This window comes from Elephas maximus, chromosome 3 (genome assembly GCF_024166365.1).
Source record: "Elephas maximus indicus isolate mEleMax1 chromosome 3, mEleMax1 primary haplotype, whole genome shotgun sequence".
Classification (NCBI taxonomy): Eukaryota; Metazoa; Chordata; class Mammalia; order Proboscidea; family Elephantidae; genus Elephas; species Elephas maximus.
The window spans coordinates 13650460-13676451 of record NC_064821.1 but is presented as its reverse complement, the minus strand read 5'-3'; the positions used below and the strand labels follow the sequence as shown (position 1 = coordinate 13676451).

The 25992-nt window shown below is 41.2% G+C and overlaps 1 protein-coding gene across 3 annotated transcripts in view; it reads right to left on the bottom strand.

The window, feature by feature from the left end:
- The window catches only part of ZNF558 (zinc finger protein 558), a 386595-nt gene that overhangs the window by 151998 nt on the left and 208605 nt on the right, over positions 1 to 25992 (bottom strand). Inside the window, exon 2 of one of the 3 annotated variants that reach the window (XM_049881360.1) lies at positions 4243 to 4469. The exons of the other annotated variants lie outside the window; for them this stretch is intronic. The gene's annotated coding sequence lies outside the window, so the exon portion shown is untranslated. The remainder of the gene's footprint in view (positions 1 to 4242; positions 4470 to 25992) is intronic. 3 annotated transcript variants of the gene reach the window in all.

Below are 25992 nucleotides of genomic sequence, written 5' to 3'. Positions count from 1 at the left end.
ACGATAAAGTAAAAGAACTAAACAGAAGATTTCAAAGCGTGGCTCAAGATGACAAACTAAAGCATTATAAAAAAAAGTGCAAAGACCCAGCATTAGAAAACCACAAGGGAAAAACAAGCTTGGCATTTCATGAGCGGAAAGAACAGAAGAGAAAACCCGAGCCTTGAGCTGCAGTATTTAATGATTCTACAGGTAAAATATTGAGCAACACAGGAAGCATCAAGAGAAGGTAGAAAGAATACACAGAGTCACTATATCAAAAAGAACTAGTTTATGTTCAACCATTTCAGGAGGTAGAACATGATCAAGAACTGATGGTACGGAAGAAAGAAGTCCAAGCGGCACTGGCGAAAAACAAGGCTCCAGGAATTGATGGATTATCAATTGAAAGATGTTTTAACAAATGGATGCAACACTGGAAGTACTCACTTCTCTATGCCAAGAAATTTGGAACACAGCTACCTGGCCAATCGAATGGAAGAGATCCATATTTGTGCCCATTCCAAAGAAAGGTGATTCAATAGAAGGCAGAAATTATCAAATAAAATCATTAATATCACACACAAGTAAAATTTTCCTGAAGATAATTCAAAAGCTGTTGCGGCAGTACATTGACAGGGATCTGCCAGAAATACAAGCCAGATTCAGAAGAGAATGTGGAACCAGGGACATCACAGCTGATGACAGATGGATCTTCCCTGGAAGCAGAGGATACCAGAAAGATGTTTACCTGTGTTTTATTGACTATGTAAAGGCATTTGACTGTATGGATCATAACAAATTATGGATAATGTTGTGAAGAATGGGAATTCCAGAACTCTTAACTGTGCTCATATGGAACCTGTAGACAGACCTAGAGGCAGTCATATGAACGGAACACGGGGATACTGTGTGGTTTAAAATCAGGGAAGGTGTATGTCAGGGTACATCATTTCACCATACTTATTCAATCTGTGGAAACCCTGGTGGTGTAGTGGTTAAGAGCTATGACTGCTAACCAAAAGGTTGGCAGTTTGAATCCACCAGGTGCTCCCTGGAAACCCTATGGAGCTGCTCTACTCTGTCCTATAGGGTTGCTACGAGTTGGAATTGACTCGATGGCAATGGGTTTGGTTTTTGTTTTTTATTCACCCTGTGTGCTGACCAAATAATCCAAGAAGCGGGACCGTATGAAGAAAAATGCAGCATCAGGATTGGAGGAAGACTTATTAACAACCTGCAATATACAGGCGACACAACCTTGTTTGCTGAAAGTGAAGAGGACTTGCACCACTTACCAATGACAATCTAAGACTATCAAAGACTACAGCCTTTAGAATGGGTTACACCTCAACATAAACAAAACAGAAATCTTCACAACTTGACCAATAAGCAACAGCATGATAAATGGAGAAAAGGTTGACGTTGTCAAGGATTTCATTTTACTTGGATCCACAACCAACACCCACAGAGGCAGCAGTCAAGTAATCAAACGACACATTGCATTGGGAAAATCTGCTGCAAAAGACCTCCTTAAAGTGTTCAAAAGCAAAGATGTCACCTTGAAGACTAAGGTCTGCCTGACCTAAGCCACGGTGTTTTCAATTGCCTCATATGCATGCAAAAACTGGGCAATGAATAAAGAAGACTGAAGTAGAACTGACACCTCTGAATTGTGATGCTGGTGAAGAATACTGAATATTTCATGGGCTATCAAAAGAACTAAAAAATCTGTCTTGAAAAAAGTACAAACAGAATGCTCCTTAGAAGCAAGGATGGCAAGACTCCATCTCACATACTTCAGACATGTTATCAGGAGAGACTGATTAGTCCCTAGAAAAAGACATCATGCTTGGTAAAGGGTCAGCAGAAGAAGAGGAAGACCCTCAACCAGATGGATTGACACGGTGGCTGCAACAATGGGCTCGAGAACAACAATGATTGTGAGGATGGCAGTGGTAGTGATTCACTCTGTTGTACACAGGGGTCACTATGAGTCAGAATTGATTCAGTGGCACCTAATAACATCATATATTTTTAGAAGGTCCCTGGGTTGCACAAATATTTTACCCTGGACCAAAAGGTTGGTTGTTTGAACCCACCCAGTGGTGCAGTGGAAGTCCTGGAAATCTGCTTCCTTAAAGATTAAGGCTAAGAAAGCCCTATACAGCTCAGTTATACGGTCTAACTGTATAACTGCAGGGTCGCCATGAGTCAGAACTGACTCCAGAGCTGTGAGTTTGGGTTTTTTATTTTTTATTTTTATATTGGTCTGTTATGAAAGAAGGCCCTGGTAGTACACATGGTTAAGCACTGTACTACTAACCAAAAGTTTGATGGTTCAAAGACAACCAGAGGCACCTTAAAGTAAAGCCCTGGCATTCTCCTTTCCGAATGGTCACAGGTTTGAAAACCATCCGGAGTGCAGTTGTAGCCTGCACACCTGGGGCCACCATCGTCATGAAAAGATCTCCAGGATAATGCATGCTACCTTTTCTGTAACAAAGTAAGGTAAATAAAAACCTCTGTATATGTTTGCTTCCTTTTACATACACACCGGCAAGATGCCTCACAAAGCATAAAGCTGATTATCTAAAGGGAGCTGGTGGAAGAGGAATAGGCTGGATGCGGACAAGGGTAGGAGCAAGTCTTCACAAAGTACACTTTTAAAGTTCATATTGAGTTTTGAACTTTCAAGATGTTATCTATTGTAGAAGTATAATTTAAACTAAACTGCATTTTTTAATACGATACAAATCAAATGACATATTTAATGTCTTTACTAGGAATTGCCATTTGTAATTACAAAACCATTTAAATGTAATCAGAGGGTCTATTATTAACAGCCTAACACTACATTTGTGCAAATGGTAAAAATGTAAATTAGAGCTCTCCTTCTAAACACAGTGACCAAGGATGCCAGAGTCTGTACATCCATCTTATCTCAGTCGGGAGGATGTTCTAAAATGACTAAAATATTTAACACTTTAGGGGTTGGTATGACTTGTTAAATGGAACAGGAGCCTTTAAGAACCTTCTCAAGGTCGATGTGAGCTTTAGAGTAACTTTTACATCAGTTGAAACGAGCATTCCTCTGTGATTAAAAAGTTTTATGCCCACTAAATTACAAAATTCTCAGTAGAAACCCACAATTGATCTAGAAGTTTTCTTCCAGTGGTGGAAACTATAAACCCAAGAACTTAAATACATACACCTCATATGAGATTCTCTGGCAAGAAAGAATATTTTTAGATTCTAATTCAAGACTGTGGCAAGTCAAAAATTACAGGGATTTAATACCAGGTCTAGGTACAGGAGCCGTGGCAGCACACTGTTTAAAGCACTTGGCTGCTAACTGAAAGGTTGGCAGTTCAAACCCACCGGCTGCTCTGTGAGAGAAAGATATGGCAGTCAACTTCCATAAAGATTACAGCCTTGGAAATACTATGAGGCAGTTCTATCCTTACAGGGTCACCGTGAGTTTGAATTGATTTGACGGCAAAGGGTTTGGTTTGTTTTTTTGGCTAGGTATAGGTAGGTGGGGGGGGGGTGTGGGGACAAGGACCGAGATTGGGGTTTCATGGTTCTCACACACTTGAGAAGCTCAAGGCAAAAGCATTCTCCACTGGAAAAAGGGTGGGTCTGGAGATCCCAACAGAATCCAGCTGGACTTATTCTCCCCGGTGTCATTCCTTTGGTGACAATGTCATGAGAACACCAAATCCCACCCAGGGCCCCATAAAACAGTCAGACCCTACCCCTACAAACTCCCTCCTTCTTTGCCCATCACACAGAGTGAGAGCTGGAGCTATAGTGTTAGAACTGCGCTGAAAAGCCTGCAGCACCCGGGGAAGCCAAGAACAGTTTTCAGTGATGGGACAAAGGTAGCCCAGATGGGCCTGGGACTCAGCCTCCTCAGCCAGAGCTGCTCCATCTGCAGGCTCTGGTCAGTAGATCCTGCATTAGCACAGAGCACCAAGGACCAAGGTAGTGATATTATTGTCCCATGGTGCCAGCTCCAAGAGTCATGTAAGGAAGGTGACACCAGGCATCCAATCCTTGAAAAACCACATAGACGAAGGGCCCAGTGACAGTGAAGCAGGGCTTAGGATGCCTCCCAGGGCCAGTCCTTTGGTCTCCTGTGCCACCTTTTTACCTCACTGAGGAACCACAGAGGCCAGAGCACACAGCTGGTCCCCAAACAATTCACATCCAGCATCACTCCCTTGTGGCAAGAATAACCCAGCTCTCCATAGTACTCACCATGTCCTTGCTCCAGCTTCTCGAAGTCTAAGTGAACGTCCTCTCTGAGCCCAAGAGGAATGGGAAGCAGAGCCACTAGGCAGTCTGGAGGCAGATGAATGTTTGGTCCACATACCAGTCAGAGTAGTTGAAACCCTTACATGTGATTTTCAGATGTACAACATGGTTGCCGTAGGTTCCCAGCTGCCTAGACTGTACACTAGTTCTCCCTGCTTCACACCTGGGACCTGAAATGGAAGAAGGATGGGGGTAAGACATGTTGAGCAAGGTGGGAGTGACTGGTTCTTGGCCTTCTGCTCATTCATGGGCAGGGTTTCCTCCCAGGCTCAAAGCAATGCTCCGCTCTGAGCGCGTCTGCATTTAAGGCGGATCTGCCTCCAGCCTTCTGAAGCGCACACCTGCATTCTTCACACAGCTCCCCAGGCCTCTTCCTTCTGGCAACATCACAGATGGAGAATTTTACTCATCCCAAAAGATGAGAAGCATCCAGGCTTGGACAGGGAGTCAGGGGTCCAAAGCTGAGGTTGTGGGTTCACCTATGTAATTTTGCCCTTAGTAGATTAACATGTACACTTTTATGTGATATCTACGTAGGTGAATTTTCAGGGAGAATATATTTTTCAAGTTTGGTCAATGAACTCATCACGCTTCACTGAATTTTAGTTAAGTGCTGTTAAAACCATTCTGTTGTGTAAAGAAAAAAAAGTTTTTTTTTCATTTCTAGCATTGTAATATGCGATAAGTATTTTTCTTGCTGCTTTTGCAATTACAATTTATTTCTTCCCTTTGAGGCTTGCTTTTTCTTTGCTCTGAGACCATAACACCACCAGTCCCTAAGCTTCTGAGAAGTTTGGGGGGATTCCTGAACACTTTCTCCTTCAACCTTATAATCATCAATCAACCAACACATTAGAAAATCATTAAGTTTTCTCTAAGGAGCACTCTCCCGTCTCTGGTTCTGCCTCTTTGCACCCCACTTCGCCACCCGGCTGACCCCTACTCTTTTATTTTGTGGTCTCAGCGTAAGTGTTCTCTCTTTCACGTGGTCTTTATACCAGTGTCTCCCCTTTAAGCATCATCTTTCCTTTTATTATTTTCTCTAATACCACTCTTGAATTTTAATTCACGTCCTTATTTCCACACTTATTATTTTTCAGCATAAACCACGTCTGGTATGCTGAATCTCAAGCCCATCCAGTACTTGCTGAATCAAAATCCACATCTTAACAAGATCCCCAGGTTCTCCACATCAACATTCAAGGTTGAGAAGCATTCAAGGCTTTACGGCCTGTAACTCAAGGAATGAGGATTCCATCAACTAATGACCTTTGAAACTTCTACATATATGACCCACTATCTTCCTGATCCACAACCAATCTCCACATCTAGGCCACCTATAGTCTTCCTTAACTTGTTCATAACAAGCTTCTGCCTGACGTCATTCAATTCCGACTGTCACTTCCAAAATCTACTTACAGCACAGGAAGTAGAGTATTCTGTTTTAAATCACAAATACACTGACACCCATCCCTGCTCCGTGCCCGTCAGTGGCTCTCCACTGGCCTTCAAAAAGCCTAGAGTACTCAGCATGGTTCTAAATAACCTGCTGCCATTGGCTCCTCCAATCTGGCTCATGACGACCCCTCCCCCAACCCAGGTTGTCTTCTTTACTTCTATCATCTCTGAAGGAAACATCATGGCACAATGGTTACGAGTTCAAATCCACCAGCCACTCCTTGGAAATCCTATGGGGTAGTTCTCCTTTGTCCTGTAGGGTCACTATGAGTTGAAATTGACTCGAAGGCAAGGGGTTTGGTTTTTTTGGTACCATCTCTGACTTTTATCAAGGAATGGATGATAATGGATTCTGCTGCCTCAGGGATTTATACATTCATTTTTTTCTAACTGGAAAACAATTTTGATCCCCACCCATTCCACATGCTATCATTCCTGCTTAACCATGTATGTGGCTAAACCTAACTAATTTTCTGATCTTCACTGTTTTAGTTCTCTAGTGCTGCTATAACAGAAAAAAGTGGATGGTTTTAACAGAGAGGAATTTATTCTCTCAGTCTAGTAGGCTACAAGTCCAAATTCAGGGCATCAGCTCCAGGGGAAGGCTTTCTGTCTCTGCCAGCTCCAGAGGAAGGTCCTTGTCATGAATCTTCCTCTGGTCTAGGAGCTTGTCTGCATAGGAACCCCAGGTCCAAAGGACACACTCTGCTCCTGGTGCTGCTTTCTTGGTGTTATGCGGTCCCTCCTCTCTGCTTGCTTCCCTTTCATCTCTTGAGAGATAAAAGGTGGTGCAGGCCATACTCTCTTTACATTGTATCAGGGGTGTGACCTTAGTAAGGGTGTTACAATCCCACCCTAATCCTCTTAAATAAAATTACAATCACCAAATGGAAGACAACCACACAATACTGGGAATCACGGCCTAACCAAGTTGACACATATTTTGGGGGGGACAAAATTCAATCCGTAACATTCACTTAAGTAATTTCCCCTTTCAAGCAGTCTAACCTGACTCTCGGGTTAGGTTCTTTTATTACAGGTGTCTTAGTTTTATCTAGGGCTTCTGTAACACAAATGTCCCAAGTGTATGGCTTTAACAAACAGAAATTTATTCTATCACAGTCTAGGAGGCTAGAAGGCCAAATTCAGGGTGCTAGCTCCAGGGGAAGGTTTTCTCTGTCAGTTCTGGGGCAAGGTACTTGTCATCAATCTTTCCTTTGTCTAGGACTTTCTCAGTGCAGGGACCCCAGGTCCAAAGGACATACTCCACTCCTGACTCTTCTTTCATGGTGGTATGAGGTTCCTCTCCTCTGTGCTCAATCTCTCTTTTATATCTGGAAAGAGTCTGACTCAAGAAACAATCTAACCCTATAGATTGAGTCCTGCCTTATTAACATAACTGCATCATTAACATCAAAGAGATTAGAATTTACAACACATGGGATAATCACATCAGCTCACAAAATGGTGGACAACCACACAATACTGGGAATCACGGCCTAGCCAAGCTGACAGACATTTTTCAGGGAAATAATTCAATCTATAACATTCCACCCTTTGGCCCCACAAAATTCATATCCTTGCCACATGTAAAACACATTTACCCTACCATATCATCCCAAAAGTCTTAAATCAACTCCAAGTCCAAATTCCATCCTGGGGCAAAATTCTTCTTTACCCGTGAAATCTAGAATATAAGTTATCTGCTTCCAAAGTACAATGGTGGAACAGGCACAAGGTAGACATTTCCATTACAAATGGGAGAAATTGCAGGGAAAGAAGGGGTAACACGCACCAAGCAAGTCAGCAAAACACATCACATTAGCTTGCAAGACTTGAAAATAATCCTCAGTTCTCTGAAACCACCTAGGCAAGAGCCTGCACTGCAGATGCTGGGCGTTGGCCACATTCTCCAGATTCCGGGTGGAGGTTCCTAGTCCCTGGGCTTCGGCTCTGCCTTCCAGACCTACTGGAATAGCAACTCTGCTCCCTCACATTTGGGTGGGCCCATTCTCCTAGTCCATCTGAGTGGTGACCCCACATCCTCGGCCCTGGCAGGACCCGTTCTTCTGCCCTTTGGGCATGACAGCCTTGCCCCCTGAGCTTTGGATAGCAGATTCAGCCCCATCCTGCTGGAATTCATGAAAAGCAGGCCCATACTCTGGAGGACACCTCATGGACCAAATGAATGTGTAACCTGGTATACTGAGAAAATCACATGGTAAATAAATACGGTTGACTCCATTATTCATGAAAAACACCTTTTGAAATATGAAAGCTGCCTGTGGGGAGTGCTCCAACATTAGAAAAAAATTTCTCTGTGTGTTAAAAATATAAACAGCTTGAGACTGGATGGTTTGACTCTGTGAACGGTACTTTTAAGACTGAGGTGACGTACTCTGGACATGGAGAACTTGCACAATATGTCCAGGTGGTTCAACATACATTGACTAACTACACCAAGTCTAAATTAGCCTCGTCTGGCAATGATAATACGTTGTTCAATTGTGCTGAGAAAGGGAGTTTTTGTTATTACTTGTGCTGAACTGTGTACTGTTTATATAATGTGCCATGTTGGGAGTAACATGCTGTTTTTACATAAGTGAATCAGAACATGTTACGCATACCTAAGATTGGACAAATGCAGTCCTTTGATCTATTCACACAGCTGGGATTAAGCCATGATGGGGGTGATTAGTTGGGATCTCTCCTCCAAGTAGGCCTGATGAATCTTCTGGGGAGAGTCCTACGCCCTCTTTAAATGCTGCCTCAAACGATGCACAGATATAGCATTCACCAGAGTTAGGAACCAAATCACGGACATGCAGCTCAACATCCAAAATGAGTGATGTGCATACCAGGACTTGGTACTGCTTCGCTTCTTTTTCTGGCACCATGATCCGAATCTGGGGATGGATTGCTGGGGGAACGGTCTGCCTGTACACCTCACATCCAGGCTACCTAAGTAAAGTCCTTGGGCCCAGAACATTCTTTGATAAGGGGGCTAAAAACTGGGTCACTTTCTCTTTCTCAGTTCCTTCTCCTTATCAGAGAAACCTTTTCCCTGTCTGGGAACACAGTAATCATGTGCAAGCACCATACGGCACCTGGCCAACCCCACTTCTATATCTGTTCCCGACAAGGAGGTAACAGGGTCTCTCATGCTATGGCACAAGAGGGGGAACATGTTAGATTGTAAGAGCCAGCCTCGAAGGGTAGACTGAAGGGTAAAGAGGCTTTGCGAGGCCGACCATGAGTACAGTTTGTGGTCCACTAGTTCACTACCATTTGCTGAGTCACCCTTACGTAAGCCCCTAGCTTGGAGACACTATTGTCCGCCACCAGTATAAAACCTATGCCCTCCCACTAAGATGCACAGAGATCTGTTTTGGTCCTGCAGCTGCCCAGGACTTGGCTTCGTATGCAAGTCTCCCTAATAAACTCCTTCACTGCCACACTGGAGTTGCCCAGCTCTGGGTGTCCACCAATTTTGGAGGTAAATATCAAGTTACTGGTTCATGGCTGGACATAATTAAAAATCTTGTGCACCAAAGGACTTTATCAACAAATCAAAGAGACAATCCACAGAATTGGAGACAGTATTTGGGAATCATATATCTGATAAGGGTAATACCCAGGATATATAAAGAACTCCTACCATACAACAAGGAGCCCTGGTGGCCCAGTGGTTTAAGACCTTGGCTGTGAACAGAAAGGTCAGCAGTTCAAATCCACCAGCCACTCTTTGAAAACCCTCTGAGGCAGTTCCACTCTGCCCTATAGGGTCGCTATGAGTTGGAATCGACTCCATGGCAATGGGTTTACCACTCAACAACATAACAAACCATTTGAAAAATGGGCAAAAAATTTAAATAGATATTTCACCAAAAAAGATAAGCAAAGGGCCAATAAACACATGAAAAGATACTCAATGCCATTAGTCATTAGGAAAATACAAATCGAAACCACAATGAGATACCACCTCACCGCTATTAGGATGACTACTGTCAGGAAAACAAAAAACAAGAGTTGGGGAGAATGTGGACAAATTGTTGGCGGTATTGTAAAATGGTGCAGCCTCCATGGAAAACAGTCTGGCTGTTCTGCAAAAAGGTAAACATACACCTACCTTATGACCCAGAAATCTCCATTCCTAGGGTCCTCGATGGCACAAATTATTAAGTACTTAGCTGCTAACAAAAGGCTGGCAATTTGAACCCACCCAGCAGCTCCCCAGGAGAAAGACCTAGTGATCTGCTTCCATGAAGATTACAGCCTAAAAAACCCTAAGTGGCAGTTCTACTCTGTCACATGGGGTCGCTATCAGTCAAAACTCACTCGATAGGAACACGTATATATCCAAAAGGCTTGAAAGCAGGGATGTAAAGAGGTACTTTTACACCAATGTTCACTGCAGCACTGTTCATAATGTATAATCCAAATGTCCAACAACAGATGAATAGATAAGGAAAATGTAGTACATCCATAGACAAGACTACTCAGTTGTAAAAAGAAATGAAGTTCTCATTAACGCTATGAACTGGATAAACCTTGAAAGCACGATGCTAAGTGAATTTAGAAACCATCTCAAAAATAGATTTGATGCATTGAATAATAATGACCTAAGACCAGACAAGTTCTGGAACGGCATCAAGGATATCGTATATGAAGAAAGCAAGAGGTCATTAAAAAGACAGAAAAGAGAAAATGGATGTCAGAAGAAACTCCGAAACTTGCTATGGGACGCTGAGTAGCTAAACCGAACAGAAGAAATGGTGAAGTAAAAGAGCTATACAGGAGATTTCAAAGGGCAGCCTGAGAAGACAAAGTATTACAATGACATCTGCAAAAACATGGGGCCAGAAAATCAAAAGGGAAGAACACGCTCAGCATTTCTCAAGCTCAAAGAACTGAGGAAAAAACTCAAGACTTGAGTGCTACATTGAAGGATTCTAAGGGCAAAATATTGAATGATGCATAAAGCATCAAAATAAGATTGAAGCAATAAATTGAGTCACTGTACCAAAAAGAATTGGTCAACATTCAACTATCTATCTCAGGAGGGAGCATATAATCAAGAACCGACGGTACTGAAGGAAGAAGTCCACGCTGCACTGAAGACACTGGCAAAAAACAAGACTCCAGCAATTGACAGAATACCAATTGAGATGTTTAAACAAACAGATGCAGCACTGAAAGTGCTCATTTGTCTATGCTAAGAAATTTGGAAGACAACTCCCTGACCAACCAATTGGAAGAGATTCATATTTATGCCTATTACAAGGAAAGGTTATTTGACAGCATGCGGAAATTATCAAACAATATCATTAATAACCCATGCACCTAAAATATTGCTGAAGATCATTCAAAAGCGATTGCAGCAGTTCATCACCAGGGAACTCACAGAAGTTCAAGCTGGATTCAGAAGATGATATGGAACCCGGAAAATCACTGCTGATGTTAGATGGATCCTGGTTGAAACCAGAGAATACCAGAAAGAGGTTTACCTGTGTTTTATTGACTGCGCAAAGGTTTTCAACTGTGGGGATCAAAGCAAATTATGGATAACATTGAAAGGACAGGAATTTCAGAACACTTCATTGTGCTCATGAGGAACGTGAATATAGACCAAGAGGCAGTCGTTCCAACAAAACAAGAGGATACTGTGTGGTTTAAAGTCAGGAAAGGTGTGCATCAAGGTTGCATCCTTTCACTAAACTTATTCAATCTGTATGCTGAGCAAATACTCAGAGAAGCTAGACTATATGAAGAAGAACACGGCATCAGGTTTGGAGGAAAACTCTTTAAAAACATGCAATATACAGACAACACAACCTTGCTTGCTGAAAGTAAAGAGGACATGAATCACTTACTGATGAAGGTCAATGTCTACAACCTTCAGTATAGAATGTATTTCAAAATAAAGAAAACAAAAATTCTCACAACTGGACCTATAAGCAACATCATGATAGACAGAGACAAAATTGAAGTTATCAGGGTTTTCATTTTACTTGGATTCACAATCAATGCTGATGGAAGCAGGAGTCCAATCAAACGACACATTGCATTAAGCAAATCTGCTGCAAAAGCGCTCTTTAAAGTGTTAAAGAGGAAGACATCACTTTAAGGACTAAGGTGCACCTGATCCAAGGCATGATATTTTCAATCACCTCATATGCATGTGAAAGCTGGACAATGAATAAGAAAGACTAAAGAATTGATGCCTTTGAATTATGGTGTTGGTGGAGAAGACTGACTGCCAGAAGAACGAACAAATCTGTCTTCGACAAAGCACAGCCAAAAACCACAGAAATAAGTATGGCTACACTTTGTCTCACATAATTTCAACATGTTATCAGGAGGAACCAGTCCCTGGAGAAGGGCTTCATGCTTGCTGAAGTAGAGGGTCAGCAAAAAAGAGGAAGACCCTCAACAAGATGCACTGATACAGTGGCTGCAACAATGGGCTCCAGCATAGCTTTGATTATAAGGATGGCACAGGACTGGACGGTATTTCGTTCTGTTGTACATAGGGTCACTATGAGTTGGAATCTACTCGACAGCACCTAACAACACGTGAAGTCAGTCAGACATGAAAGGATAAATACTGTAAAACCTCACTTACACGAAATATCTAGAATACGCAAATAAATACAAAACAAAGTATATTAGTGACTACCAAGGGCTGATGGGAGGGACAAAGGAGGCGTTAATGCTTAAGAGGCACTGAGTTTCTGCTAAGGGTGATGTAAAAACTTGGAAACTGACAGTAGTGATTGTTGTACAACATGTTGAAAGTAATTAATGTTACTGAATTGTATATGTAAGAATAGATGAAACAGGAAAAAGTTTTGTTATGTATATTTAACCACATCTACCCCACACACAAATAGAAAGAATGAAATAACACCATTAAAAAAAAGAAGAAACTTAGTTTCTTGGTCTAAGAACGAAAGGAGGAAAATTTAGATACTATGGGGATATAAAGAGGGTACTTAGATTTAATGCCAATTTGTACTAAACTAAAGAAATAAAATCATATTTGAGGAACTGCAGTGTGTAGAGAACGAGCTTTCTAAGATAACTGGATCTAGATCACATTATTAATATATATAAAGTAACAGGATTACATTCACAGCAAGGAGTGGTACAGTAGCTAAGCAACTGGATACTAACCAAAAGGTCGGCGGTTCAAACTCACCAGCAGCTCCAAGGGAGAAAGATGTGGTCATCTGCTTCTGTAAAGATTACAGCCTTGGAAACCCTAAGGGGCAGTTCTACTCTGTCCTATAGAATTATTATAATTCAGAATCCACTCGATGGCACGCCACAAGAACAATTTCCATAACCAAAACATCTCGTGAATTACAATTCTAAATAGTAAAAAAGAAGAAAACAGATTACAGTAATTGCTCTGGTGTTAGCAATGATGTCTTAAACACGACACTTAAATTTAGACATCTAAAATGTTTGAAATAATATATGCAGCTGCTTCTTGACTTCCATTCTTGTTGTTAGTTGCCGTTAAGCCTATTCCTCCTCATGGCTACCCGACATGTGCAGAGTAGAACTTCTTCATAGGGTTATCATGGCTGTGATGTTTCGGTAGTAGATTGCCAGGCTGTCTTCCAAGGCACTTCTGGGTGGGTTTGAACCACCAACTTCTCAGCTAGTAATCTTAACCATTTCTGCCACCAAGGGGCACCCTAGGCTCTATAGTGTCTACGTATTTTTTCATAAGTTTTTTTTTTCATGTAAAATATTATCCTTTTGTTGCTCTTACAGTCAATAGATTTGAAATAAACATATTGCCTTCATTCTACATTATTTCATTTGGTTCAAAAAGAAACATATTCTCTAGTCACATTACACATGCCACAAATTACTCATCAATTTAAGCTTTTTCAAGTTCAAAATTATTTACTATAAATCATGACTTTCTAATAGGGGTACATTTATTTAAGCAACAGTACTTTGTACAACATTTATTACAAAGAATGAGGTGCTTCTTGCAACACTAGTGTGGGTGACCCTCTAGATCAAGTATTTTGATCACTTTCATCACACATGCCTTCTATTTTGTTCTCAATACCAGTGTACACTCACTGCTTTCACACTGGGAATGCGAATAGCTTTTGCTCCAAGAAGCTTTCAACCTATTACTATGTGTGGTTCTTTCCTAGTAAAAACTGGGGTTGAATCACTAGCATGCAATCCCGCACAGGCTGTGTCTCAGCCGCTCTCTTAAGGTCTGGTTCAAACACCGGGTGGGCGATCTCTACAAACCACTCATAGCCTATATCAACTCTGTTGAACTACATCGCATTTTACATCAAACCAACTAGGACTGGAGATGCTGTTTCTCACAAAGTCATGAGAAAATTTCTGTCTTACAATCAGCAATTCCTACAAACGTGCCTCTAAATATTTTCCTCCTGACCCTGGGATAAGTAAGGTCTTAATGCATGTACTACAAATTTATATTTCGAAATTCTTCATCTACCTTACATACCTATAGCCATTAGACTCAAAACCCAAAAGCAAACCCACTGTTATCTCATAGCGACCCCATAGGGTTTCCAAGGCTGTAATTCTCTAGCAATCAGACTTCTACTTTTTCTCCCGCAAAACTGCTGGTTGTTGCGAACCGCCAACCTTCTGGTTAGCAGTCCAGCTCTTTAACCAATGCGTCACCTAGGGTCCTTAACCATTAGAGTGGGGAGGGGAGGTTATTCCTCACCATATTCTTAGGCTTTGTATGACCAGCAAAACTTAGCAAGAGCCCTGCCGTGATGAAAACAAAGGGGAGCCAGGTGGGCGGCGGGCTGGAGGTGGGAAGCAGGACACTTGGACTCAGGCTAACTACCCTAGGAGTCCATGAGGCCCGTCACTCTTCATTTCTCTCAAACTCCCAAGTGAGGCTCACGCTGCCGGCGTGGTAGTGACACTATTGCGCGGCGAGGATTCCCGCAATTTACTTGTAAATGCAACGGGAGAACCAGGTCTAGCCCACCTACTCCACCGTCCCAACTCCAACCCCGTAGAAACGAGCCGCGGCCCAGGCGGACGTGGGCGGAGTGGGCCGGGTTCTCAGAGGAGTAGGAGGCGGAGGCGGCGGCAGCAGGCTCCGGGCACAGCGCGGCTACATGAACCCCCGCGGCTCTGGAGCAGCCCAGGGAGGGCGAGAGGCCAGGAGTTCGCGGAAAAGCTGGAGCAGCGCCTTTGATCCGCGGGCGGGGTTGTGTTCCTGACCACGCAGGACACCTACAGATGCAAAACCTACCTCACACCTGAGCTGGAGTTCGACAAAACACCGGGGCCGGTCTGTGGTCGCGCATTTCCGCTTCCGGCTTTGGGTCGCTGGGTGGGGAGGGTTCCCGTGCGCGGACAGAGGGCTCCGCTTAGTCCCCGTGGGGTTTAGTGGATTTTCCTGGGATTTGGGATCTGGGCACTGCTTCTTTATTTTCTCTATAGAAAAAAGCCTAACTTTTCTGATGTGGACTTCAGTAGCCAAAGACTTCTAATACCCTTTGGGAGCAAAGAAAGATGGTATTTGCACATTTGGCCATGTGCAAAAATTTTACGATGTTATTTGGAGAAATAATTTGTTTGCTCTTCATAATTATTTGCCCGTCTTTAGAATGCTTGAAATCTCTGATTTGGCTTCTATTTCATGACTTGTCATCTCTTTCCCTAGGAGCAAGGCACTGACTGTGCAAACCTAGTCTGACCTCTCCAACATCTGAGGACCTTGGAGAGAGCTGTCCAGGGGAAGAAGCAGGAAGATATAAGGGACAGTACGTAAAAGGTGAATAGCTCTGAAAAATCGCAATTACACTTTTTACATTTTTCTCAGGTATACACGCATATAATAAAGTGCATAACGTGTACTGATCTTAAGTGTACAAAACAATGAATTTTTACATCTGTATATACACTCATATAACCTCCTCTGAGATCAAGTTCAGGGAATTTTCCAGCACCCAAGATTTCCTCTGGCCCTTTTCTCCAAGATACTTACCCTAGGAGTAACCAGTGTTCTGTTACTGCTAGAGATAAGATTTGCCCATTACTGCCCATATAATCGGAATCATACTGTACGATGTATATTGTGTCTGAGTACATCTAGTCAAGTCTGTCAGATTTTAAGTATATTGCTGCATATAGCAGTAATTTGTGATTTTTTGTTGCTGTGTTTTATTACAATGGGAGAATATATTACCATTTTTCTTATTATTCATTCCTTTTATTGTTTTTAACTTTGTGTATTTTTTTACAACTAACCTGCCTTCTGCTATTGTTGGGTGCAATGTTCAATAAATGTCAATTAAGTCAAGATGGTTGATAGTGTCATTCAGGTCTTCTGCATGCTTGCTGATGTCCATATCCTTGTGATTTTTTCTATTTCACTTTCCACTTGTATTCATTTCCCTTCGTATGTACTGAAGTTCTATTGGTAGGTGTATACATATTTCAGACTGTTATATCTCCTTGTTGAATTTCCCTTTTATCATTCTGAAATGCTCTTCTTTATCCCTGCTAATTTTCATTCTAGTCTTCCCCCCTTACTAATTACAATGGTCTTTTTCTGATGGTGAGAAGCTTGGTTCCCATTATTTGTAATTTATCTATATATTTAACCCTACTAAACATGTAATTTCGGAAGTGCTAAACAACACTGCTCTGAGAACAAATTCAGCAGTATTTCTTTGCAGTTCTTTTGGTAGTTAGCCTTATGGTTTCCAGGAAAGAAAAAAAAAAAAAAAAAAACAGGGTCTCCAGAGTTCTTTAGGCTAGCTCCTTTTCTTTGTCACCACTGTCAGGGAGATTATGCCATTAATTTTTAAGAGTAAGATTCATTTGTCACATTTTGTTTCCCACTCTGGGATACACAAATATCCTGGATGCTTGTTGTAAATTTCCATATAGCATAGTCCACTCTTTGTGATGTATAATTCTATGGGTTTGACAAATTCTTAAGAGTCATGTAACCATCAAGATAATACCATACTGAATAGTTATATCACCTTAAAAATAATTTTGTGCAGCCCCCCCATTGCAATTACCTCCTCCTCCCTTCCTCAGTGCTTTCAACCACTGATATGTTTTCTATCTCTATAGTTTTGCCTTTTCAATATTGTATAAATGAAAAAACTACCCATTAATTCCCATTGTGATCTGGCTTATTTAACTAGCAAAAAATGCATTTAAGATTTATCCATGTTCTAGTGCCAATCAACAGGGAGTTCTGTTTATTGCTGAGTTGTATTCCTCTCTATTGATATACCAAGCTTTGTTAATCCATCCATCTGTTCAAGAACATCTTGGTTGTTTTTAGGTTTGGGTGATGATGAATAAAGCTGCTATAAAAATTACATAAAGGATTTTGTGTGAACATAAATTTTCAGTTCACTTGGGTGAATACCTATGATTGGGATCACAGTGTTGTCTGGTAAGTATATTTTACTTGGATCAACAATCAACACCAATGGAAGCAGCAGTCAAGAAATCAAAAGATGCATTGCATTGGGCAAATCTGCTGCAAAAGACCACTTTAAAGTCACCTTGAAGACTAAGGTGCTCCTGACCCATGCCATAGTGTTTTCTTTTTCTCTTATGCATGTGAAAGCTTGACAATTAATAAGGAAAACCGAAGAACTTACTACTTTGAATTGCGGTACTGAAGAATACTGAATATATCATGGACTACCAAAAGAATCCTTAGAAGCAAGGATGGTGAGACTGTGTCTCACATACTTTTGACATGTTATCATAAGGGAGCAGTCCCTGGAGAAGGACATCATGCTTGGTAAAATGGAGGGTCAGCAAAAAAAAAGAGGAAGACCCTCAACGAAATGGGTTGACACAGTTGCTGCAACAGTGGGCTCAAGGGTAGCAACAACTTTGATTATGGCGCAGGACTGGGCAGTGTTTTGTTCTGTTGTGCACAGGGTCACTATGGTAACTGACTCAACAGCACCTAACAACCTCAGAACATCAGACCTGCACAACCAAGCACAGTAACTAATAGGCCAGTGTGGTACTGAGTAAATGAACTGTGGGTGGCACAACTAAGAAACTGAATTATTAACTTTGTTTAATTTTAATTAACTTCAGTTTTAACAATTAACTTGATTTAATTATTGGGAAAGTATGTTTGGTATAACCTCAGTTTACTAATATACTTTTTGAAAAGGAAATTTTACGAAATGTAACTGTCAATCAAAAATTTACAATGAGTCGGAGAGGCGGGGCCAAGATGGCTGACTAGGCAGAAGCTACCTCAGATCCCTCTTGCAACAAAGACTAGGAAAAACAAGTGAATCAATCACATACATGACAATCTATGAACCCTGACCATCAAACACAGATCTAAAGAGCTGACCTGAGTGACAGGAGCGAAAAGCTGCACCTTGAAGCAGCGACCGCTTCTGGAACCAGCATCCGGCTCCACAGTCTTGAGCCCTCGTGGTTCCCGGGTGCTGAGTGGCAGGGCTGATTGCGGCTTGCTGAGGCGGGCAGGCACAGAACACAGCCCTGACCCCTAGCCCCCTGGGGTAACCTGGGTAGAGACTCAGCCAGCGCAAGCAGGCTGCACACTGATGCAGCTAACGAGAGAATGAGCAACCATGGGGAAGAAGTGACTGTTTCCAGAGCCTGGACCCAGCGTCCGAGTCAGAAAACCTTGGCGCTGGGCCTTGGACTGGCCACAGAGGAGCTGAGCATGGCTTCCTGAGACAGCGGAAACATGGGACACAGCCCCAGCCCCCTCAAGTGACCTCGGGGGAAGCCCAGCCAGTGCATCCAGGCAGCGCAACAACACGGCTGACAGGAGGAGAAGTCACCGGGAGCCAGCGACTGGTTTTGGAGCCTGGAGTGCGGCGTCCCAGCTGGGGAACGTCAGCGCTGGGCTTTGGACTGGGAGCAGAGGAGGTGACCACGGCTTCTGAGACAGCACAAGCACTGGACGAGGGCCCTCGGGACCAATCTTGATCCAGGCAGCGACGCAAGGGACTCGCCCCATGGGAATCTCAGATAAAACAGTCAACGCCAAGCAAGATAAGTAACTTTGGCTATATGGCTGGGTGCTACTCTCTCCTATCTATCTGATCCCTCCCCACCACAGGTGGCTTCATTAACATTGGAATTTCATGGGCCAGGGAATGAAGTGCTCTGCGGTTTTTTTTTTTTTTCTTAAGCATTCTCCTGGCCTGAGAGAAGCAGCTACTAACAACCTAGGGACGAAAAACCCTTCCCTGACTTCCCTAAACTGGAATGACAATACAGAACCAGCTCCAGCCAAGCATATGAGATCCACAGTCTTTGGCTTTCATCCCTACAAGGAACAAGGTGGCTAAAATAAAGCAAAGGCAATTCTGATAGAGATCTGACTGTAATTGTTTTGGGGGATCACTGGAAAGACAAGTTTTCCAGGTCTGATATCTCTACCTATTAAACAGAGCCCTCACTGATCCACAACTGGGAACTGAGGGCTGAAGCTCCACCCAAACCACCTAGCCACCCGCCAAAGGGGTCAAAGGATACTGACACCTACCAATCTTTAGAGGTACGTGCATTGAGTGCCTAAGGTACAGCTGCAGAGCCCACCCACCAAAGTGCTTTAGGAATAGAGACACACCTACCTCACTGGCACCTGGGGGAAGGCTGTCAGCATCCTGCCCCCCTGGAGTGTGACCACCTGCTGCTACTAGAATCTGGTCCACACAACTATCACCCCTACTCCTCTAAGTTAATAGGTGACAGTCTACACCACACACCTGGTGACTTAAAATCAGAACACCTAAGCTGATTCTATTCAAGAATAGTGAATGAACTCCTAGGCTTATATATCTGGTTACAGCCCAGAGCAGCTGGTAATAGGACATAAGTGATTCAAAGGCTACAACAATCAAGACAGTGCAATCTAGTAACCCATCTGCATATACTGAAACAAAACAAAACAAAACAAAAAACAAAGACTCAGTGAGCAAATATAAAATAAATCATTACAATATCTTATAGATGGCTCGGAGACAGCAGTCAATATCAAACCACATAAAGCAGACCAAGATTGCTTCTACAACTCCCCAAATTAAAGAATCAAAATCTTTCCCAAATGAAGATACAATCCTGGAATTGCCAGATGCAGAATATAAAAAGCTAATATACAGAATGCTTCAAGACATCAGGGATGACCTCAGAAATGAAATAAGGCAATCTACAGAAAAAGCCAAGGAACACACTGATAAAGCTGTGGAAGAAATCAAAAACATTATTCAAGAACACAGTGGAAAAATTAATATGCTGCAAGAATCCATAGAGAGATAGCATTCAGAAATCCAAAAGATTAACAGTAAAATTACAGAATTAGACAACTCAATAGGAAGTCGGAGGAGCAGAATCGAGCAACTGGAATGCTGAGTGGGGGAGGTGGAGGATAAGGCAATTGACACCAATGTAGCTGAAGAAAAATCAGATAGAAGAATTTTTAAAAATGAAGAAACCCTAAGAATCATGTGGGACTCTATCAAGAAGAATAACTTGCGTATGACTGGAGTTCCAGAACAGGGAGGGATAACAGAAAATACAGAGAGAATAGTTGAAGATCTGTTGGCAGAAAACTTCCCTGGCACAATGAAAGACGAAAGGATATCTATCCAAGATGCTCATTGAACCCCATATAAGATTGATCCAAAAAGAAAATCACCAAGGCATATTACCATCAAACTTGACAAAACCAAAGATAAAAAGAAAATTTTAAAAGCAGCCAAGGATAAAAGAAAAGTCTCCTACAAAGGAGAATCAATAAGAAAAGGTTCAGACTACTCAGCAGAAACCATACAGTCAAGAAGGCAATGGGCTGACATATATATAGCACTGAAGGAGAAAAACTGCGAGCCAAGGATCATATATCCAGCAAAACTCTCTCTCAAATATGAAGGTGAAATTAAAAAATTTACAGATAAACACAAGCTTAAAGAATTTGCAAAAACCAAACCAAAGCTACAAGAATTATTAAAGGAAATAGGTCAGAAAATTAATAATATCAGATACTAATACAACACAAGGTCACAGAACAGAACATCCTGATATCAACTCAAACAGGGAAATCACAAAAACAAATGAAGATTAATTTTAAAAACAAAAAATGCTCAAAACAGGGAATCATTGAAGTCGTTATGTAAAAGATCACAAAAATCAAAAAAAGGGACTAAATACGGGAGGCATAGCTCTTCTATATGGAGAGGAAAGCAAGGCGATATAGGGCGATACAAGTTAGGTTTTTACTTAGAAAAATAGGGGTAAATATTAAGGTAACAACAAAGAGATCTAAAAATTCCATAATTCAAAATAAAAACCAAGAAAAACATAACTCAGCAAACATAAATTCAACTACTATGAAAATAGGGAACACACAATTTACAAAGAAAAACATCTCAGCACAAAAATGTAAGTGGAAAAATGAAATTGTCAACAACACACACGAAAAGGCATCAAAATGACAGCACTAAACTCATACTTATCTATATTTACGCTGAATGTAAAAGGACTAAACACACCAATAAAGAGACAGAAAGTCTCAGACTTGACAAAGAACATGATCCGTCTATATGCTACCTACAAGACACACACCTTAGACTTAGAGACACAAACAAACTAAAACTCAAAGGATGGAAAAAAATATATCAAGCAAACAACAATCAAAAAAGAGCAGGAGTAGCAATATTAATTTCTGACAAAATAGACTTTAAAGTTAAATCCACCACAACGGATAAAGAAGAACACTACATAATGATTAAAGGGATAATTTACCAGGAAGATATAACCATATTAAATATTTATGCACCAAATGACAGGGCTGCAAGATACATAAAACAAACTTTAACAGAACTGAAAAGTGAGATAGACACCTCCACAACTATAGTAGGAGACTTCAACACACCACTTTCGGAGAAGGATAGGACTTCCAGTAAGAAGCTCAATAGAGACACGGAAGACCTAATTGCTACAGTCAACCAACTTGACCTCATAGACTTATGCAGAGCACTCCACCCAAAAGCTGCAAAGCATACTTTTTTTTTCCTGTGCAAATGGAACATTCTCTAGAATAGATCACATATTAGGTCATAAAACAAACCTTTGCAGAATCCAAACATCGAAATATTACAAAGCATCTTCTCAGACAACAAGGCCATAAAAGTAGAAATCAATAAGAGAAAAATCAGAGAAAAGAAACCAAATACTTGGAAACTGAACAATACCCTGCCCAAAAACAACTAGGTTATAGAATACATTAAGGAGGGAATAACGAAATTCATAGAATGCAATGAGAATGAAAACACTTCCTATCAAAACCTCTGGGGCACAGCAAAAGCAATGCTCAGAGGTTGATTTATATCGATAAATGCACACATACATAAAGAAGAAAGAGCCAAAATCAAAGAACTGTCCCTACAACTTGAACAAATAGAAAGTGAGCAACAAAAGAATCCATCAGGCACCAGAAGAAAACAAATAATAAAAATTAGAGCTGAACTAAATGAATTAGAGAACAGAAAAACAATTGAAAGAATTAACAAAGCCAAAAGCTGCTTCTTTGAAAAATTAACAAATTGATAAACCATTGGCCAGACTGACTAAAGAAATACAGGAAAGGAAACAAATAACCCAAATAAGAAATGAGATGGGCCATATCACAACACACCCAACGGAAATTAAAAGAATCATATCAGATTATTATGAAAAATTGTACTCTAAAAAATTTGCAAACCTAGAAGAAATGGACGAATTCCTAGAAAAACACTACCTACCTAAACTAACACAATCAGAAGTAGAACAACTAAATAGACCCATAACAAAAAAAGAGACTGAAAAGGTAATCAAAAAACTCCCAACAAAAAAAAAAGCCCTGGCCCGGACGGCTTCACTGCAGAGTTCTACCAAACGTTCAGAGAAGAGTTAACACCACTACTACTAAAGGTATTTCAAAGCATAGAAAATGATGGAATACTACCTAACTCATTCTATGAAGCCAGCATATCCCTGATACCAAAACCAGGTAAAGACATCACAAAAAAAGAAAATTACAGACCTATATCCCTCATGCACATAGATGCAAAAATCTTCAACAAAATTCTAGCTAATAGAATTCAACAACAGATCAAAAAAATAATCCACCACGACCAACTGGGATTTATACCAGGTATGCAAGGCTTGTTCAATATTAGAAAAACCATTAATGTAATCCACCATATAAATAAAAGACAAAAACCACATGATCTTATCAATTGATGCAGAAAAGGCATTTGACAAAGTCCAACACCCATTCACGATAAAAACTCTCAGCAAAATAGGAACTGAAGGAAAATTTCTCAACATAATAAGGGGCATTTATACAAAGCCAACAGCCAACATCATTCCGAATGGAGAGAGCCTGAAACCATTTCCCTTGAGAACGGGAACCAGACAAGGATGCCCTTTATCACCACTCTTATTCAACATTGTGCTAGAGGTACCTAGCCACAGCAATTAGGCTAGACAAAGAAAAAAAGGGCATCTGGATGGGCAAGGAAGCAGTCAAATTATCTCTATTTGTAGATCACATGATCTTATACACAGAAAACCCTAAGGAATCCTCCAGAAAACTACTGAAACTAATAGAAGAGTTCGGCAGAGTTTCAGGTTACAAGATAAACATACAAAAATCACCTGGATTCCTCTACATCAACAAAAAGAACATCGAAGAGGAAATCACCAAATCAATACCATTCACAGTAGCCCCCAAGAAGATAAAATACTTAGGAATAAAACTTACCAAAGATGTAAAAGACCTATACAAAGAAAACTACAAAGTACTAGTGCAAGAAACTAAAAAGGACCTACATAGTTGGAAAAACATACGTTGCTCATGGATAGGAAGATTTAACATAGTGAAAATGTCTATTCTACCAAAAGCCATCTATACATACAATGCACTTCTGATCCGAATTCCAATGACATTTTTTAATGTGATGGAGAAACAAATCACCAACTTCATATGGAAGGGAAAGAAGCCTTGGATAAGTAAAGCATTAGTGAAAAAGAAGAAGAATGTGGGAGGCCTCACTCTACCTGATTTTAGAACATATTATATAGCCACAATAGTCAAAACAGCCTGGTACTGGTACAACAACAGGCACATAGACCAATGGAACAGAATTGAGAACCCAGATATAAATCCATCCACATATGAGCAGCTGATATTTGACCAAGGCCCAGGGTCAGTTAATTGGGGAAAAGATAGTCTTTTCAACAAACGGTGCTGGCATAACTGGATATCCATTTGCAAAAAAATGAAACAGGACCCATACCTCACACCATGCACAAAAACTAACTCCAAGTGGATCAAAGACCTAAACATAAAGACTAAAACGATAAAGACCATGGAAGAAAAAATAGGGACATTAGGAGCCCTAATACAAGGCATAAACAGAATACAAAACATTACCAAAAATGATGAAGAGAAACCAGATAACTGGGAGCTCCTAAAAATCAAACACCTATGCTCATCTAAAGACTTCACCAAAAGAGTAAAAAGACCACCTACAGTTTGGGTGACATCTCTGACCAGCGCCTGATCTCTAAAATCTGTATGATTCTTTTAAAACTCAACCACAAAAAGACAAACAACCCAATTAAAAATTGGGCAAAGGATATGAACACTCACTTCACTAAAGAAGATATTCAGGCAGCTAATAGATACATGAGAAAACGCTCTTGATCATTAGCCATTAGAGAAATGCAAATTAAAACTACGTTGAGATTCCATCTCACTCCAACAAGGCTGGCATTAATCCAAAAATCACAAAATAATAAATGTTGGAGAGGCTGCAGAAAGATTGGAACTCTTATACACTGCTGGTGGGAATGTAAAATGGTACAACCACTTTGGAAATCTATCTGGCATTTCCTTAAAAAGTTAGAAATAGAACTACCATACAACCCAGAAATCCCACTCCTCAGAACATATCCTAGAGAAATAAGAGCCTTTACACGAATAGATATCTGCACACCCATGTTTATTGCAGCACTGTTTACAATAGCAAAAAGCTGGAAGCAACCAAGGTGTCCATCAATGGATGAATGGATAAATTATGGTATATTTACACAATGGAATACTACACATCGATAAAGAACAATGATGAATCTGTGAAACATTTCATAACATGGAGGAACCTGAAAGGCATTATGCTGAGTGAAATTAATCAGATGGAAAAGCACAAATATTGTATAAGACCACTATTATAAGATCTTGAGAAATAGTTTAAACTGAAAAGAACACATTCTTTTGTGGTTACGAGAGGGGGGAGGGAGGGAAGGTGGGAGAGGGTTATTTACTGATTAGATAGTAGATAAGAACTACTTTAGGTGAAGGGAAGGACAATACTCAATACACAGAAGGTCAGCTCAACTGGACTGGACCAACATTTCCTGGATAAACTGAATGCTTCGAAGGTCAGCGGAGCAAGGGCGGGGGTTTGGGAACTATGGCTTAAGGGGACATCTAAGTCAATTGGCAAAATAAATTCTATTAAGAAAACATTCTGCATCCCACTTTGAAATGTGGCGTCTGGGGTCTTAAATGCTAACAAGCGGCCATCTAAGATGCATCAATTCATCTCAACCCACCTGGATCAAAGGAGAATGAAGAACACCAAGGTCACAAGATAATTATGAGCCCAAGAGACAGAAAGGGCCACATGAACTAGAGACTTACATCATCCTGAGACCAGAAGAACTAGGTGGTGCCCAGCCACATCCGATGACTGCCATGACAGGGAGCACAACAGAGAATCCCTGAAGGAGCAGAAGAACAGTGGGATGCAGACCCCAAATTCTCATAAAAAGACCAGACTTAAAGGTCTGACTGAGACAAGAAGAATCCCAGCGGTCATGGTCCCCAAACCTTCTGCTGGCCCAGGACAGGAACCATTCCTGAAGACAACTCATCAGACATGGAAGGGACTGGACAATGGGTTGGAGAGAGATGCTGATGAAGAGTGAGCTACTTGCATCAGGTGGACACTTGAGACTGTGTTGGCATCTCCTGTCTGGAGGGGAGATGGGAGGGTAGAGGGGGTTAAAAACTGGCAAAACGGTCACAAGAGACTGGAAGGAGGGAGTGGGCTGACTCATTAGGGGGAGAGTAAGTGGGATTATGTAGTAAGGTGTATATAAGTTTATATGTGAGAGACT